The following is a 21,187-nucleotide window of genomic DNA, read 5'->3' as shown; positions in this document are numbered from 1 at the left end:
TTATGTTTGATTATACTTGATTTTGATGGATTATTGATATTATTCTAGGCTTCGATGCATTATTTAGTGAGTTATTTTTACTGATTGTAGACATTATATGTGATTTTGATGGATATTTTGTGGGATAATGGTTATAGATATTTTGATTCTTATTTTATAGTTATTTTGTAGGATATATATGGATGAAGACATGTTGGTTTATATTCTATGAGTTTTTGTAAGGATTTATGTTTCATGTGCACGAGTATAATATTTTAGGATGTCTTTTCAACTAGTGACAACAGGCTGTAAAAAATGAAAGCATTGATTGAAGCCAAAATTATGTCTTTAACACGTTAAGATGCATCGTTCGTATTGGGAAAGATGTTAGAGTTAGAATTCTCCAAATGGATTATATAAATTTCATCTATTAAAACAAAATTATATTAACAACGTCACAAAAAATATGAAATTACTGGTGCCTCCTATATAACAATGACTATAGCTTCAAAATATCATAATCTTGGAAAGACACAACTTAGCATCTTCCAAACATAATTGTCTGCATCAATATTTAAGCTTCCACAATGACCCTGATGCTAAACGAACACTTACAATTATGTAGTGTTTGTTTTCTTCATTTAGCACCCACTTTTGGCCTATGCTCCAACACAATTTTCTTATAGTGATCATTAGGTTTGATTTTTTTTAAAACTTTGATCTAGCTATTACCTTTTCTGAAATGTGATACCAACACAATAAAATAGTGCAATTGATAATTTTTTTGCAACATTCATTTGTGTGGTATCTTGTCCAGTGACAATAATTTTGGCATATTTTCTATATACACTACTACAAAAAAGGCATTTAACAACAGTTGGAATAGGTATATAATTACGCATGTTCAGGCGTTGTTATGTAACGTGTTGTTCATGCGGTAGTTTCAATCACGGTATTGTGCCGTTTTTGTAAACTGGAAGGCGCACCCCATATAACAAAGGTTTAGCCTAATAACCCTAGAATCAACAATACACCATTTTTGAATTGATATCAAAATTAGTTGTATTAAGTACACAATTCCGTTAAGTACATCAAAAGATACATAGAATGAATATCTAAGAATGGAAAAATAAATTTGAACAACTCGAGGTAGGCAAATGATCTTTCCAACTTTCAAGAGAAGAGAAAATATATAGAATTAAAGAACCATTAATGAGAAAACTATGCGTGCATCTTTTGGTTTTTAAACTTCCAAGAGAAGAAGATGAAGAATCAGAAGGAACAATATAAAAGCAGAAAAACCATAGCACAAAAACAACTTCATCCAAAGGAATCAAAATGAGTTCTCTAGCTTAAGCTACCAACAATGTTGAGAATGAGGATGTTATTGTTGTAGAGGGTGTTGTGCTGCAAAATCATCCTCAGAATCAAGATGTTGTTGCTGTAGAGGTTGATGTGCTGCAAAACCATCCTCCTAATCAAGATGAGGAAAGAATCTGGAGAGCTCTCAGGGTGAGGAGAAGAAGAAGAATGTTGAGAAGGCAGATGATTTTCTTCGACTCTGATGACGAGGATGAGGCAGCATATGATTGGTCAATCTTCCTCTCAGCCATAGGATTTAGATTTGATTATTAAGGCCTTTTGTAATGAAAGTTTATGTAATGAAATTTTAATCTTTCTTCTTAACTTTAGGGCTTTATCACTCTCTTAAGCTATCAACTTAAACTAACAAATTAAACTTACAAATTAAACTAACAACTTAAACTATCATCTTAAACTATAAACTAATATACTAACAAACAGCTTGAACGATAATTGTAATTGAAAATTCAACAGTTTGCAATGAACTTATTCGTAAGAAACTGTCTGTTAGTTGCATTCTTGTCATGTTCACTGCATCTGCAGTTTCAACATGAACAATGCAATTCAAACCCTAAACATATATGACATCTTCAACTATTACATTTCATAGCAAAGTAAATATTTAACATAAAGGAGATAACAAAACATAACATCTTCAAATTTCCATAAAATCTCTCTGATTTCAGTTTGTTCTTCAATTTGTTGTTTTTATTTTTTGAATCTTCATACAAAACCTTCAAATAACTCAAACCTTCAAGCTCTAACTCTATAATGCTCTCATATTCATTTCCCCATTTTTATACCATATCTTTATCACATATGAACAAATTACATGTTTCATCACTCCAAAATGGACATCTCGAAAATAGCCTTCCTTTATTTTATCCCTTCTTGCATTGGTACAAAACCATACGACCATCACAACCACATAAATTTTTAGATTGAGATTTTACAACAGAAGAAGACATAGAAACACCTTTGGATGAGTTTGTATTCAAATGCGACATTGAAAAAAAATTGAACAACAAGAATGTTGAAAATATTTGACGTACCTCAAAGTAGAACACTATGTGGATGTTGTTGTCTTCTTCTCGATGATGTCTACGTAGGGCTGTTTCTTTTATCAGTGGAAAAATAGAAACTAAGTGTTTAATATATATAAAGAATCTCCAGTATGTAACAGCGGTTTTACAAAAGAACCATAGAGATATCTCTATTATTTTTCATTGAAATATAAATAAAAATAAAAAGGCACGCATTAACATAAAAGAAATAAATTATTTGAGGGAGACGAGGTTCGAATACAGGAAAGCTTGATTGTATCACCACGGTTACGGAAGTAACTGTAATTATATCCTTACAATTTTTAATTAAAAAATAAAAATAATATGTTAGCGCTTGAGTTTAGAAGTGTCACCACGATTTTGGGAAGAACTATGGTGACTTTGGCGTTGTTGTATGCACGTTTTATAATAGTGATACTTTAAAAAATTATGACCTATTTCTAAAGACCAAGTGACATTGTCCTTATTTTCACATTCAATATAAAAATACAACTGAATAGGCCTTCTATATGGAAGTAGCATCAACAAACTCAAGCAACAATCATTATTATTTGTTGGCTTGATAAGTGAACACCATTATAGTTGAAAAAGTGTTAAATAACATGATGGAATTTGGATGGAACCATAAAATATCCCAATTTTTTTTAGAATCATCGACTTTTAATAATACACAGATATTTGTCATTATCTAAATATTTCAAAATATGTTGCATTTTGTATATTTAACATTTTATAGACTTGTCGTATTTGTGACATATATTATAGATTTGTTCAATAGTAGTCACTTAGACGATTTTTTTCTCGAAGTCAAGATAATCTATTTTTTTGGAAGGACTTCATTTATTGTCATCTGGCCAATAAATTTATTTGCTTTCACATTTAAATGATCAACAACATGATGACCTTGTGACTTATAACTCGTCAAATGATTGTATCCCCCCCACATAACTATAAGATTCCATATAATGATAAACCATAAATAACTGCACAATACTTGTAACGCCCGTATAATTTTAATATTAATTTAATCAAGAATATTGAATTAATAATTAGAATTATTCAGGATTTTGTGAAAATAAATAAATAATGGTTTGTGGCATTTGGGCCATGTGAGAAATAGTAAAAGGGGGGGGGGTGTGATATAGGAAGGCCCCTTACTAATATTATTATTATTTTCATAAAATAATTGGAATTGGGAAGAAAGAAAGAACGTGAAAGAACAGAAGTCTGAGGAACGAGGAACGTGAAGGAGAACGGTAGAGGGAGAGACCAAGAATCAAGAAATTTGTCTAAGGTAAGGGGGGACTTATCTGATTATCATCTATTATCGGGTTAGGGGTTGATAATACTGAATAGATGTGGAATTCGGGTCGATTGAGTCATATGATAGGTTTAGGGATTGAGTCAATTGTATGATGTTTGATCTCTATGTTTGAATCTATGATGTCTGCGTTGTTATGGTCTCAATTGATGTGTAATTGGTGTATTATGAGACGTATCTTGTGTTGTTTGTGCATTCTATTTCTCTAGGTTCGTATTGGTATGAATTGGGTGTGTTTGGAATGCATAGAATGCTGTTTTCTGCAGGTTGGGGTTTCTGAAATCGCCGGTTGGCGCCGCGTGCATAGGGTTGGCGCCGCGAACAGGTGGGCAGAATGCCAGGAAGTTGTAACACGCTCAGGTTGCGCCGCGTACCTGTGTTCGCGCCACGAAGGTGTAACTTTTTTCTCGTTTCGCGCCGCGTGTAGATGTTTGCGCCGCGAACAGCTTGGCAGAGAGCCAATGAATTTTTGGGACGCTCAGTTCGCGCCGCGAACTGGTGATGGCGCCGCGTGCTGTTGGTGTTTTGAGATATTTTCAAAAGTTCAAAGATGCATAACTTTTTAACCGTTGGTCCGTTTGATGCGCCGTTTTGAGCTAAACGATCCTTGTAGGATAATCTCTATATGATGATGATTGATTGGTTTTTAGAATGATGAAAATACATGTATGCTATTCTTATTGAGTATGATGATTGATGCAAATACGTGTATGTTTTGTATATGATGATTATGGAATTGTGATTGAATGATGTTAATATATATGAACATACTTGAATGATGATGATGTTGATGATTGATGATGATGATAGTAGAAGTATGTTGTATATGTTGCATTCATTCATGTTCATTGATGATACTGTATCCATAAGGGTGTGTTGGATCAGTGAAGGGCATGATTCCCATCGTGTGGAATATGTGCTGGCAGGGCCGTATCTTGGACGATGTTGGATCGGTCATGGGTTATCCCCATTTGATGATGTTGGTACCACATGCATAGTGTCAGTTCATACATATGCATAATTTATAACATGATTGGATGTATTCCAGTGTTGTAAATGTTAATGATGTATTGATTTTGGTTTGACTTGTTGTGAATGTCTGTTTATGAAACAATTGGGTGAATGATGCAACTGTGATGTGTTATTACTTTATAACCTTATAACATTTGTTAATTATGATGAGACTCACCCTTACATGTTGTCATTTTCAGATTGAGGATAGCGGTTGTTCGACTCGGTGAAGATTAGCTCATGAGTCAGTGTCTTAGTAGCGTCAGGTGTCATGCTCTGATAGTTGTAACACTGGGGACGCGATTTGTTTAGAGTTTATGATTATGACTCTAGTTATGTTTTGATGTTTTGAAGGATAAGTTTTGAAGATGTTAAACTTAGTCCGTTTTTGATAAATTCCGCTGTGTTAACATGAAACGTTTTAAATTATGATGATTACCTCAGTGAATGCATGACATGACTGAATGATGTTTATTTATTATGAATTGTGGCACCCTTATTTCATGTACTCTGAATAATTGTTTTAAATTGCCGTGGGGTTAGTAAGGGGTGTTACAATAGTGGTATCAGAGCATAGTCGGTCGTTATGACCAGAGTCTTAGTGTCAGTTTTGCTTTCCTTTGTATGCGACTAGTAAGACTTAACTGTCGATACTTCTGTTTTGATTAAATTGGTTGTGATTTAAGCAGAACAATGGCTGGAAGAGGAGGAAGAAACGATGATGCTATCGCTGAAGCTCTGGGCATGATTGCTGGTGTGCTGGGAGGAAATGCCAATGGAGCTGCAATTGGAGCTGACAGACAGCTGAACAGTTTCCAGAGGAACAATCCTCCATTGTTCAAGGGCACGCATGATCCTGAAGGTGCTCAGAAGTGGCTTAAGGAGATCGAGAGAATCTTCAGAGTCATCGATTGTGCTGAGGATCTGAAGGTGAGGTATGGTACTCACATGTTGTTTGAAGAGGCTGACGATTGGTGGCTGACTACCAGGACTGAACTGGAAGCTGATGGTGTGGCTATTTCTTGGGATGTGTTCAAGAGAGAGTTTTTGAGAAGATACTTTCCTGAAGACGTAAGAGGTCGAAAGGAAATTGAATTTCTGGAACTAGTTCAAGGTAGCATGACAGTACCAGAGTACGCTTCGAAGTTCGTTGAGTTGGAAAAGTACTACGTCCACTACAACAATGATGAAGCTAGTGAATTCTCGAAATGCGTCAAGTTCGAGAACGGTCTCCGCGATGAGATTAACCAGGGTATCAGATATCAGAGAATCCGGAGATTTGTAGACTTGGTGGACTATAGTAGGATCTTCGAGGAAGATAATCTCAAGCTGAAGTCATCTCACTCTCGCGAGTTAGTTGACAGGAAAGGGAAGAAGCCTATGGATAAGGGTAAGCCATATGGTAGAGGTAATCCAAAGACTGGTGGTTGGAAGAAGCCTAGTGGGGGAGACTCCAGTGCTTTTGTTAGGTGCTATAACTGTGGTGAGATCGGGCTGTAACACCCTTCTAAACCCCGCGGAAATTTATAAAATAACTCAGAGTAAAACATGAAAACAAGAGTGCCACAATTCCAATTATAACAAATTTTCATAAATTCATTGTCATGCTTTCACTAAGGAACAATATGTCATAATACATACACATCTCATGTTTACACAGCGGAAAATTCATCATACGGATAAGCATAACATCATCTATGCAATATCCCACATAATCTAATACAATAACAACACGATAGAGTATCATCATAAAACTCTAATCTAACGTTCCCCCAGTGTTACAATATCAGAGCATGACACCTGACACTACACTAATACACCGACTTATGAGCTAATCCTCACCAAGTCGAAAGCAGCTATCCTCAATCTGAAAATGTCAACAGTGAGGGTGAGTCTCATCACAGTTAACAAATATTATTGCATCTTAAATAACAACACATCATAGTTATATTATTCACCCAATTCATCATATTCAGATTATCAGGAACATCCATCATTTACACAAACGTCAACAAAACATATCTTTCAAACAGATAAGCATACTCAACATTATTTCAATAAAACACACAACCAACACGTCATCAATATTTATAACACTGGAATACTTCCAATCATGTTATAAACGTATGCATATGTATGAACTGACACTATGCATGTGGTACCAAAATTCGTGAATCATATTCACAGGACTTCTCTCTGCGATACTGCCCTTCAAGTCGCTCCCACCCCACATGGGCACACGACTAACCTCATCGCTCACACCCCCATGGGCACACGATGACTGCTTACTAATCTCCGCACAATGGGAATTAGTCACCAACGATCCACTCATCAACGGGATCCAATGTAAATGATTTATGAATGAATGCACACATATCACATACTGATATCATCACCGATCCGATGCTTAACATCGTCTCATTTCATCCCACCAATATCATCACAAACAAGTATGTACATGTCCAAGCATCATTCAATCATTCACATGCATTCACCACAATCAACATATTAATATTAACAGCATATTAATATTCACAATTCATCAATCATCATCATATAATTCTCAACAATCATCACATCATAATGTTTTCAAAACAACATCATATATTGTCACATTTCATCATATATGTCAACAATACATCATCCAATTAAACAGATCGTCACATGATTAATATTTCAACATAGCATGTATTTAACATACCTCATCACATATATGTACAATACATCAATCACCCAGAAATAAAATCATATTTAAAAATAATTGGATTCACGCCTTATTCCATCATTTAAACACGTAGGTTATCTCATAAGAATCATCGTGCTCGAAACGGCACTAAAAACGGACCTACGGTTCGAAAGTTACACATCATTTAACTTTTCCAAGAAAACAACTAACGCTACAGCACGCGGCGCAACCAAAGTTCGCGGCGCGACCTGAACCACAAAAACACGTTCGCGGCGCCAACCTATGCACGCGGCGCGGAACGAGAAAAAGTTACGCCTTCGCGGCGCCAACACGGGGACGCGGCGCGAACTGGCGATTTCGCAGACTATCGGGTCTGCGTCAGATCCTGCGATCTGACTCAATCTGAGTCCAAAACTGACTCTAAACATCATATGCAGGCAGTTAATCATCAATTGCATCACTATTCATCATCACACATCAAAACAACACATAATCTATCAATAATTCATGCAATTTTCATCAATTCATAACCTCCCTAAACCTAACATATGATCCAATTGACTCAACAACATCCCTAATCAATATTATTATCTAAGAACACGATAATAGATGATAACCAGAGAGTCCCCCCTTACCTTAGCCAAGAGTTCTTGATCTTTGGTCCTCTTCCTCTTTGGTTCCTCTTTGCGTTCCTCATCTCTTCTCTTCCACTTCTCATTTTTCACGTTCTGACTCTTTTCCTCATTTCCCAATTTTCCTTATTTTATGAAACATAACATTTTAATTAGTAAAGGCTTTACTAACATAGTACCCCCTCTTTACTAACACCACATTTGGCCCAATAGCCTATCTCACATTTCTTTCCAAATAATTCCACAAAATACTGAATAATTCCAAATAATAATTTAATTTCCAATTAAATTAAATTTAGAAAATATGGGGTGTTACAACTCTCCCCCACTAAAAGAGTTTTCGTCCTCGAAAACATACCTCAAGTAACCAGCTCGTATAAGAGTCCTCCACCTGACTCTTCAGCTCCCAATTAACATTACCATCGGTCAACCTCAAAAATCCATCTGACATAACCAACAGGAACCATGTTTCATACATTCCAATCCCAGTTCTTACGTCACATTTGACCATCCAAGGTGTACCACTCATAATATCTCCAAAAGGTTAACAACAATAGAACTTGAGGTACAACCTATACCATACGCTCAACAACTGAGTAATACAATTACACAATCCTTAGTATGATCACACTTGATCCACAATGCAGTAATGCATTCCATCTACCAACATACCAACCTCAGATACACTCTTCCATCTGAGCAATAAAACAATACTTACACTTTTCACCAACCGCTTCCTTCAAGAAACTCAATACTCACATTTCCATACTATTGAATTCCAATTATCTGACTCCTCTTAAGTCACACCATCAATTATCCAGTACTTTACATTCCGCTTCTTTCACAATACTCTGATTACTCATCACAATCATCTATACCAAATAGATTTCTGAGTTTTACCCGATTCCGACTCTCTTTACTCATTCGTTTCAAGAATCATTCTTCATCATTCATGGTACTAATCTACCACTTAGAAATCCTTACTCGCATCCAATGAAAACCAATTCCTGATTTACTTCTTCTATTTAAACATCCTAACCATCAGAATAAGTACACACAAGTAATTATAGTCACACTCATCAGCATCAATACGCCATTTCTTACAACAACTCAAATTGAGTTTCACTCTTTCTAAGAATTAAATCAATTTCTCCCTTCATAGAGTATAATTCCTCATTATATCTGGAATCTACAATAACCCCTTGTCAACAACACAAAATTATTACACGTCATAAAGCATCAACTCTTCGTTTTAATTTCGCCGAATACATACTTGTTAACTACGTACAACCGTAGTAACATATTCATCATCTCGGTAATTATTCAAAAGAGTTACAATCCTTCGACACGACATCCTCACATCCACTGGATTCTAATTGTAACATATAGATCAATACATATTCTCTATGTAGGCTTCCGACATATTAATTCCTTACTTCCCGCGAGTAGTACCCATAACACTACTCCACATCTTAAACCATTAAGGTAGCAAAACAAGCTTATTTCTTCTATATGATTCCATCTACTACCAACAAGAGATTTAGGGTGATCAAGTCCTAAATTTGTCAATAGATAGTTGACAATCATATTTAAGCATAAACTGTTGTTACTACATAATAGTGTCCCTTTCCGAGTTTGCACCCAAACTCATTAACATCGTCATAGTTCAATAATTCAATACGGTGTCCTTCTTCTAGAATATCCTTCCGAAGCTCAAAACGTCAGGAACACAAATTCAACCACTCAACCTCATTATACTATTCTCGTTGATTCTGAATCCACCGCCTCTACCTTGGTAATTCAAAGTCAACCTGTCGATCAACTTAGCATCAGCTTTCTGACCTTCTCTAATCTCGTCAAGAATACCACTAGTAATCTCCTAGCATACCCAATCTAACACTATTACGAGTTCCTTCACATACCAACTTAAGTCTCTAAATTGTCCAATTAAATCCAACTCCTTCACCATTAGCACCGACGTATTTAAAGACTTCCTACGCATGAAAGGAATTATCCGACTCATGATTTGGAGTTGGCAGCGGTGGTTTTTGTCTTGAAGTTGTGGCGACATTATTTGTATGGGTCGAGATTTGAAGTGTTCAGTGATCATAAGAGTCTGAAATATCTCTTTGACCAGAAGGAACTGAATATGAGGCAGAGAAGGTGGTTAGAATTCCTTAAAGACTATGATCTTAGTTTGAATTACCATCTGGGTAAGGCAAACGTAGTTGCGGATGCTTTAAGTAGGAAGACTTTGCATATGTCTATGCTAATGGTGAAGGAATTGGATTTGATTGAACAATTCAGAGACTTGAGTTTGGTATGTGAAGGTACTCCTACTAGTGTTAAGTTGGGAATGCTGAAGCTGACCAGTGGTATTCTTGAAGAGATCAGAGAGGGCCAAAAGGCTGATGTCGAATTAGTCGACAAGTTGACTTTGATTAACCAAGGCAAGAGCGGTGAATTCAGAGTTGACGAGAATGGTATACTGAGGTTTGGAAACAGAGTTTGTGTTCCGGATGTTGCTGAACTCCAAAGGAATATTTTAGAAGAAGGACACCGTAGTGGGTTAAGTATTCATCCTGGTGCTACCAAGATGTATCATGATTTGAGAAAGCTATTTTGGTGGCCTGGAATGAAGAAAGAAATTACTGAGTTTGTGTATTCTTGTTTGACTTGTCAGAAGTCAAAGGTTGAACATCAGAAGCCATCTGGATTTATGCAACCGATGTTTATTCCTGAGTGGAAGTGGGATAGCATATCGATGGATTTTGTTTCGGGTTTGCCGAGAACTGTTAAGAATTGTGAAGCTATCTGGGTTGTGGTGGACAGATTGACAAAGTCTGCACATTTCATACCGGTAAGAATGGATTATCCGATGGAAAAGCTAGCTCAATTATACATTGAGAAGATAGTCAGTCTGCATGGTATTCCTTCGAGTATCGTGTCATACAGAGATCCGAGATTTACGTCTAAGTTCTGGGAAGGTTTGCAGAAGGCTTTGGGTACTAAGCTGAGACTGAGTTTTGCTTATCATCCGCAGACGGATGGACAGACTGAGAGAACAATTCAGTCGTTAGAAGATTTGTTACGTGCTTGTGTATTAGAAAAAGGAGGTGCTTGGGATAGTTATCTGCCTTTGATTGAATTTACCTACAACAACAGCTATCATTCGAGTATAGGTATGGCTCCGTTTGAGGCATTGTATGGTAGAAGATGTAGAACTCCATTGTGTTGGTACGAAGCTGGTGAGAGTGCTGTGATTGGACCAGAAATTGTACAACACACTACGGAGAAGATTAAGATGATTCAGGAGAAGATGAAAGCTTCTCAGAGTCTTGAAAAGAGTTATTATGATAAGAGGAGGAAGACACTTGAGTTTCAAGAGGGAGATCATGTGTTTATGAAGGTTACTCCTATGACGGGTATTGGTCGAGCTTTGAAGTCAAAGAAGTTGACTCCGCGTTTTATTGGACCATTCCAAATTTCAGAAAGAGTCGGAGAAGTGGCATATCGTATTGCGTTACCGCCAATGCTTGCCAACTTGCATGATGTATTTGATGTGTCTCAATTGAGGAAATACATTTCGGATCCGTCCCACGTGATCCAAGTGGATGATGTACAGGTGAAGGACAACTTAACGGTTGAAACGTTACCTGTGAGGATTGAAGATAGAAGACTGAAGCGATTGCGGGGCAAGGAAATAGCTTTAGTAAGAGTAGCTTGGGGAGGACCAGCTGAAGGAAATGTTACCTGGGAGCTAGAGAGCCAGATGAAGGATTCGTATCCAGAGCTCTTTACCTGAGGTATGTTTTCGAGGACGAAAACTCTTTTAGTGGGGGAGAGTTGTAACGCCCGTATAATTTTAATATTAATTTAATCAAGAATATTGAATTAATAATTAGAATTATTAAGGATTTTGTGAAAATAAATAAATAATGGTTTATGGCATTTGGGCCATGTGAGAAATAGTAAAAGGGGGGGGGGTGATATAGGAAGGCCCTTTACTAATATTATTATTATTTTCATAAAATAATTGGAATTGGGAAGAAAGAAAGAACGTGAAAGAACAGAAGTCTGAGGAACGAGGAACGTGAAGGAGAACGGTAGAGGGAGAGACCAAGAATCAAGAAATTTGTCTAAGGTAAGGGGGGACTTATCTGATTATCATCTATTATCGAGTTAGGGGTTGATAATACTGAATAGATATGGAATTCGAGTCGATTGAGTCATATGATAGGTTTAGGGATTGAGTCAATTGTATGATGTTTGATCTCTATGTTTGAATCTATGATGTCTGCGTTGTTATGGTCTCAATTGATGTGTAATTGGTGTATTATGAGACATATCTTGTGTTGTTTGTGCATTCTATTTCTCTAGGTTCGTATTGGTATGAATTGGGTGTGTTTGGAATGCATAGAATGCTGTTTTCTGCAGGTTGGGGTTTCTGAAATCGCCGGTTGGCGCCGCGTGCATAGGGTTGGCGCCGCGAACAGGTGGGCAGAATGCCAGGAAGTTGTAACACGCTCAGGTTGCGCCGCGTACCTGTGTTCGCGCCGCGAAGGCGTAACTTTTTTCTCGTTTCGCGCCGCGTGTAGATGTTTGCGCCGCGAACAGCTTGGCAGAGAGCCAATGAATTTTTGGGACGCTCAGTTCGCGCCGAGAACTGGTGATTGCGCCGCGTGCTGTTGGTGTTTTGAGATATTTTCAAAAGTTCAAAGATGCATAACTTTTTAACCGTTGGTCCGTTTGATGCGCCGTTTTGAGCTAAACGAACCTTGTAGGATAATCTCTATATGATGATGATTGATTGGTTTTTAGAATGATGAAAATACATGTATGCTATTCTTATTGAGTATGATGATTGATGCAAATACGTGTATGTTTTGTATATGATGATTATGAAATTGTGATTGAATGATGTTAATATATATGAACATACTTGAATGATGATGATGATGTTGATGATTGATGATGATGATATTAGAAGTATGTTGTATATGTTGCATTCATTCATGTTCATTGATGATACTGTATCCATAAGGGTGTGTTGGATCAGTGAAGGGCATGATTCCCATCGTGTGGAATATGTGCTGGCAGGGCCGTATCTTGGACGATGTTGGATCGGTCATGGGTTATCCCCATTTGATGATGTTGGTACCACATGCATAGTGTCAGTTCATACATATGCATAATTTATAACATGATTGGATGTATTTCAGTGTTGTAAATGTTAATGATGTATTGATTTTGGTTTGACTTGTTGTGAATGTCTGTTTATGAAACAATTGGGTGAATGATGCAACTGTGATGTGTTATTACTTTATAACCTTATAACATTTGTTAATTATGATGAGACTCACCCTTACATGTTGTCATTTTCAGATTGAGGATATCGGCTGTTCGACTCGGTGAGGATTAGCTCATGAGTCAGTGTCTTAGTAGCGTCAGGTGTCATGCTCTGATAGTTGTAACACTGGGGACGCGATTTGTTTAGAGTTTATGATTATGACTCTAGTTATGTTTTGATGTTTTGAAGGATAAGTTTTGAAGATGTTAAACTTAGTCCGTTTTTGATAAATTCCGCTGTGTTAACATGAAACGTTTTAAATTATGATGATTACCCCAGTGAATGCATGACATGACTGAATGATGTTTATTTATTATGAATTGTGGCACCCTTATTTCATGTACTCTGAATAATTGTTTTAAATTGCCGCGGGGTTAGTAAGGGGTGTTACAATACTCACATAGCTCAAAACTCGTTTCGATAATCAAATCGTTGGACTTGGTTCATGAATCAAATGAGCTGAATATGAGAAAAAACTAAGTTCGTTCACTAATTAAGGTTAATTTGAACTATGTATAGTTAGACTCGTTAGATTCACGGGTAACTTATTATTTAAACAATTAATATATATACTTTAACTTTTTAACTTATTAAATTAAATATTTTAAGAAAACCTTTAACTTTAAAAATCATATATACAAATTATCTTTTAAGAAAACAATACTTTTTAAAAATTTATAGCATTTACCCTAACTTTAAACTTATATCCCTTTATATTCTTTAGAATTTATAGTTATTAAGGTAACTTTAATATTTATAATATGAAATATTTATTAGTATTATATTTTCAAAACAAAAACCTTAGTTTTCCTTTTAGTTTATAGTGAATGTCCTTTAGATTTTAAAAGAATAACTTTTAAGTTTCTGAAACAAAAAAAAGTGAACCTAACAAGCTGAATCTAATAAGTTGAACTGAGTTTTTCGTGAATTTAAAATGAGACAAGTTTGAGTTTTAAATTTTTTTGTGTCAAACTTGAGTTGAGTTTTATGGTAAAATAATTTTTACTGGGTCGAGCCTATTTGAGAAGAGTTCAACTAAACTCGACTTAGTTCTAGCTCTAGTCGAGGTTCATTGCAACATATGTGGTTGCGGGGAGTTGATCCTTGAATGTTAGATAAGCTCCTGAATTTCATAGATGATGGAATCATAATATATATGATCAAGGGAAAACGTAACTTTCATTCAAGTTCCCCCAATCTATCTCAAGGGAAGAGTGAAGGTTTAGTTGTAATTAAGATAGACTATGTTAGCGGCTTTGGCCATGTCTCTTTCCATGTTTGTAAGTATATGACTTATAAAATGAGGGATCAATCCATGGAAACCCGATTTTTGGTTTTGATCATGGATTGGGACGATGCTATGAACTCGTTCGGTGTGTTAATATATTTTTCTCATTGCTTGGATTAATGAAGAAATCAAGCCTTGATTTTTTTTTTGGTTTATCACCACCGGTTTAGTCCGGTTCGGGGGTCAGTTCTGGCATCAAATGGTTCCAGCCCCCTCCCGATCGCAGTTGCGGGGGATCAAACCGTGGTTCTCCCTACCAAGTTCAGCGCCAATCACCACTGAACCTAGTTAGTGCAATTCCAATTCAATTATATTTTTCCCCAATATATTGAGATTGTGTATTTATTTTTTTGGGATTCAATTATTTGTTATGTCATATGACATGAGTTGGTGAAGAAGTGATTATAGTAATAGATAAGTGTTTCTTTAAGGTTTAGAAAATTTCCCATGTAATCAAGAGGTCTATGATGTTGTTGTTATTGTTTGTAAATGACTTTTAAAATTCACATTTGAGAAGTAAACATGAATGTTATATTATTTTATTACTTAATTTTTTTCCTACTTGATTTATGGATTTAGTGTTAAGCTTGTTTTCTTCTTTGAAATGTCAAAATGTGACATTACTTTGGTGTTATGACAATGTTTTTTAGGTGTTTTAAATGACAACTATTTGAGGGAGTATTCAATTTCGTTAGTTTTAGTAATCATTAGATTAATTTCTTCATATGTTCTTCAATAATATTCTCAATTCCTTTGTTCACGTCTATATATTATTCGTTCTCGCGCCATCAGTTCTTGCTCCCGTCTCTTTCTTCAAATCTTCTTCATGTTGGTAAATAAATTTGAGCCCTTTTGATTCCTTACTCTTGCAAATCCCATCCATTCTTACTCACATATCTTTATTGTTGTCCTAATCTCGCAACTTGCAACTGGAAACATGTGATTTTAGTTAGTTTGTTGCAGTGTTTCTTTTTAATTTATTATTTTAAGTTAATTTATTGCCTCATTTCTTATGTGTTGGTTAATCTATTTTGTAATTAAGGAACAATTACATTTTAAACATGATTGGATTCACCAAGTACAACAATAAGTGATCGATCCGTTGATTTTTTCTTATGTCCCTCAATTTGTGAAATGGTTAAATATTATCTGCAAGGAACTTCAAATACAGTAGACTCTTATTTACTATTATAGTTATGTCTGTCTTCTACATATAAGATGTATGTAGCCCTTAAAATTGATACTAATAAATATTTGGGTTAATACCTATTTTCACCCCTGCCATATGGGGCTGATTTGAAAAACCCCCCTGCAAAAAAAAAAGTTGCAAGAATTCCCCTAACATTTGAAGATGCTCTCGTTTTAAACCTTGTAAAATTTTTGTTTTTAAAACCAACCTTGCCATTTGAAGATTCACTCATTTTAAACCTTATAATCTTGTAGATTATGTCATTTTAAACCCTCTGGAATATGACAGGAAATGTTGGTTTTACTAAAAATAATAATTTACAGGGTTCAAAATGATAGAGTCTTTCAAGTGGCAAGGTTTGTTTTCAAAATAAAAATTTTACAGGGTTTAAAACGAGAGAATCTTCAAATGTTAGGGGAATTCTTGCAACTTTTTTTTTTTGCAGGGGGGTTTTTCAAATCAGCCCCATATGGCAGGGGTGAAAATAGGTATTAACCTAAATATTTCTAACTATTTTTCTCTCTTGTTGTTATTATGTTGTTTTTATTTGTTGCTCATATTTATATCACTACTTTGTGTTATTTGGCTAGTGTTTTGTCTGTACTTAAACCTATTAATAGTTTGTTGCCATGAAGAGGAGTTATGACTTGTTGCACGATATACTTAGGTATGATGTTTCTTTATTTTGTCGGTATTTAGTAATTTGTGGAGTTATTATAGATATGTTTAGTGTTTTGTTGGTACATACATGATGGTGATAGTTATGATGAGTGTTCTAGGATTTTTTTTAATAATTTTTTTAGTTTCTTGGTGGGTGTCCTTATGATAATGAATTTGATGTTTTTCATATGTGTTCTTGCAATGTTTTACATATTTCACATAGGTATTTTAAGTTCTGTCTAGGAATTGATTGGAGCGGAGGAATGCATTATCACATGTCACAAAATGGACATATCTTAAAGCTATATATTGATTTTTTAGTAAATTTGAATATTAAAGTGGTCAGGGATTCTAAATTTATGGAAGTGTTGCACGTCATGCATAGAACCTAGAGTTTTTAACCTTTGGTAAAATATTCTTATCCTTCATTTTATGATCTTAAAGTTTTAATATTATTCTTTGCACACTTAGTTTGTCTCACTCTCACAATTCATTCATAGAAATTGAAATAACATTTCTTAAATGGAACAATATGATTACAAATTGTTTTAACTCTCTCTAAGGATAATTTAACAAATTGCAAATATATACAATAAAAATAATTTAAAAGGTTTCTCAATTATAAAAAAGTAATCGCTTTAGAAACAATTAATCATTTAAGTATTTACTTTTTTCTACAAAAAAATATTTATTTCAAAAAAGGGCCCAACCGGGTTCGAACCGGTGACCTCTTGATCTGCAGTCAAATGCTCTACCACTGAGCTATGGACCCCAATGTGTTGCCTAATCAAACAACTCTGAACATTTCAATCAAAATTTTCTTCCCTGATCTTGCCGTATTTTCTTCGTAAAATAATTTGAACGTTTTTCATGATTTTTCTTTTCATCCATGAAGGAATTCTGTAGGCTTTCTTTTTATAATGTTATTTTATGGGACACTAGAAAGGGTGGCAAAACGAGTCAGATATACATGTTAACCCTGTCATTTTTCGTAAACTAAGCGAAGGTTTTCGAACTGATACTCTACTTTGCTTGCCCATCCATTTATTTGGCATGTGCGGGCTTAAACAAGATGTCCATGATCGTTTTCCAATTTTAGGCGTTAGGAGTTACAAAACAAGTCAAGATGAGTCAAAGTTTCTAACTCGCCCCTCCACTTTGTCTAATTACACTTTTTTTTGGACGAGCCGGCCTAAACGAAGCAAACAAGCTCGTTTTCAACCCCTTGATACTATGCATACAAAGTTTTATAATTAATTTACATCATAAAGTTATGTTTGAGATAACGAAAGCAATTTTATTAGTGGTTTCTTTTATACATTTCCAACAACAGATCTCATATTTTTAATGTGTGTTGAAATTTAACTTCCTTAAGGGTGCATTTGATTTGTGAAATAAGAAGTATTTGACAGAACAAAGCCAGACAATCTAGTACAAGCCAATTTTTCATGTTGTATTGTGTTTGATTGTCGATTCACTAGACAAATTTTTTTCTCTATTTTATTTGATATGTCTATGCACCTAACGAAATAATTTAAACTTTACTATAATATTATTTATTACTAATTATGAGTCAAAATATTAAATAATGCTAAGGAGGAAAAAATAAAAAATATATATTTTTACTCTATTTGATATGTTTATGCCTCAAACAAAATAATATAACATATACTAGAATATCTTTTAGTAATATATAAAATATTAATATTTATGAATTAAAATATTAAGTAATGAGAAGGACGACAAAGAAGATGAGGAAAGATATTTGTTTTCTTCACTTTTGTTTGATATATTGATGCATAACTTTTACTCTAATATCATTTATTGATATATAAAATATCAATATTATGTTTATGAATCAAAATATTAAATAATGAGAATTATATTTATGAACTAAGATATTAAATATTATTTTTGATATTTTTTGATAATTTGTGTTTGGGACAAAAATTCAGGTTTTGTCTAGTCCCTTACCATATATTTTTTCAAGTCTTATGATTAAATTCTGCATCAAACAGGATATAAAAAAGTTGTCATATTCAGTCCCTCATTTTTAATAAATCAAACACATCCTAAGGGTACTAGAATACATCAAACATTTCTCAAAGGTCAATATAGTTGAATAAAACTCTTAAAAACACTAAAGTCCTTTTTGAGCAAAATATCATCTACTGATTGCACCAATGCTCTTATTATGCTTAAGAGGTGGATGAATCACATTGATTTCAAATTTGAAAAGTTGTTGTTGGGGGTAAGTCTCAAAGAAAGAGTTATAGAACTATGGTTATCACACTTGACTCAGGAGGTAGAGGGATATCACAATAAGGAACTTAAAAACCACACTATTGATTTTGCTACTTTACATGCTTATGCTGATGCGACAAATGAGAGAGCCGTTATTGGTAATGTGAAGGCCTAAAACTTGGAAAGTAAGTTTGAATAATTTCAACACCTCTTGATGGATTTGGTGTTGTGTTATTCTAATGCTTGTCATTCTGATCATAGTTCTTGTCCTCATTATGAGAATGAACAACCATAAAAGCGTTATGAATTTGATTGTAAGCATTGTATTTGATTATACTTGATTTTGATGGATTATTGACATTATTCTCGGCTTTGATGCATCATTCACTACTACAAATAATACATTTTATAACAATGATTTCAACTCATGTAACAACAACCCGAGGTATAATACCTATATGCACCATTTTTTCTATCAGAAAACCAATATATTCTATCGGTTTTAGTTGAAAACCGAGGGCTAAACTAATTCAGTGTATATACTTCGAATCTCAGCAGCTTCAGTTTATGTTTTTACTTCATTAAAGTGACATCTTCCTGCATATTTTATTTTTAATCCAAAAATAAGCCACATTTTACCTTTGTTATGTTTTCCAATCGAGGTGAATTATTTACGTTGATATATATATATATATATATATATATATATATATATATATATATATATATATATATATATATATATATATATATATATATATATATATATATATATATATATATATATATATAGGGAGCGTATCCAGTGAGAACTGATATCTTTTATGAGAAACAGGAACTATTAATATCAATCGTTAGATTTAATTAACGCTTGAGATTGTAATAAATAAAATAAATTGTGATGTATATGATTATTTTTAAATATGTATAGCACTTGGTTAATATTAAATATTGCTGACTATCTTAGATCAAAATAGAAAGTATTTTATTTTACCTTTTTAGGACCCTTATTTCATTATTTTTTTCAAGAATCTTTTTCTATAATTTTGAACACGCAAAAGAAAACCTCTGACTACTATCAATTCAAATTTCAACCAGTTTTTAGGAGTGATTTAATTATTATAAAATACATATTAAAAATAAACAAAAAAAACCATGTTATTTGTAATCTTAAAACAAAAACAAATGTTTTTTTATGATTAAGATAATTTATATGTTTCTGTATCAAAACAAATAATTAATATTTTTTTCTTCTTAATATAATATATATATATATATATATATATATATATATATATATATATATATATATATATATATATATATATATAATTTAATTTTTTCTTTACAAGATGCATCAATCAAAAGCACTTTAAATTTGTATTTGATTGTTTTTTGTTCTCTTATAATCTTGTGTTAGAGTGTTGTGAGATGCAGTTAAATATTTGTTTAGGAGGATGTGGGTGTACTTGGGGTGGTTGATGGTAGTCTATGTGTTGTAACAATTTTTACATAGTGTTATTACATGGTTGTCATTTGACAACTATCGTGTTTTTTCTTCAATTTTAGAGTTTCCACATTAATCTATTGTGTTGTTATTTTGTTCCTCTTTTTAATTTCCTTATGTTTTGTATTTTTTCCAGCAGGTTGCAATTTTTTTTCCAATTGTACTATTTTATTTTGTTAGTATCCCATTTCAAAAAAGGTGATAGCTAGGTCAAAGTTAAAAAAATCAAACATAATGATCACTATAAGAAAATTGTGTTGGAGCATAGGCCAAAAGCGAATGCTAAATGAAGAAAACAAACACTACATGGTTATAAGTGTTGGTTTAGCATCATGGTCATTGTAGAAGCTTCAAAAATTGATACAGACAATTATATTCGGAAGATGCTAAGTTGTGTCTTTCCAAGATTATGTTATTGTGAAGCTATAGCCATTGGTATATGGGAGGCACCAGTAGTTTCATATTTTTGTGACGTTGATAATATGATTTTGTTTTAATAAATGACGTTCATAGATTCCACTGGAAGGATTCTAGCTATAACATTTTTTTAAAACAAACGATGCACGTGTTAAAGACATAGTTTTGGCTTCATTTGATGTTTCCGTTTTCTTACAGTCTGTTGCATGTCACTAGTTGAAAAGACATCCTAAAATATTGTACGCATGCACGTGAAATATAAATCCACAAAAAATGTATAGATTATAAATCAACTTGTCTTCTGCCATATGTATCCCACAAAAAAAAACTATAAAATACCAAAATATCTATAACCAATATCCCACAAAATATTCATCAAAATCACATATAATATGCCTATAACCACTAAATTAAAAAACTCACTAAATCACTACAACGAAAAAAGACATTTAATATTGGTTGAGTATGAGGAATTAT

The 21,187-nt window shown here is 33.9% G+C and overlaps 1 non-coding gene across 1 annotated transcript; it reads right to left on the bottom strand.

Annotated features, from left to right (window-relative positions):
- Positions 1 to 17,242: 17,242 nt before the first annotated feature.
- TRNAC-GCA (transfer RNA cysteine (anticodon GCA)) lies at positions 17,243 to 17,314 on the bottom strand. Its single transcript has one exon. It is a non-coding gene; the product is annotated as a tRNA-Cys (tRNA).
- Positions 17,315 to 21,187: the final 3,873 nt, after the last annotated feature.

The sequence above is a fragment of the Vicia villosa genome, linkage group LG6 (genome assembly GCF_029867415.1).
Source record: "Vicia villosa cultivar HV-30 ecotype Madison, WI linkage group LG6, Vvil1.0, whole genome shotgun sequence".
NCBI lineage: Eukaryota > Viridiplantae > Streptophyta > Magnoliopsida > Fabales > Fabaceae > Vicia > Vicia villosa.
Note: the sequence above shows the minus strand (reverse complement) of the source record. Positions and strands in the feature narration are given on the sequence as shown.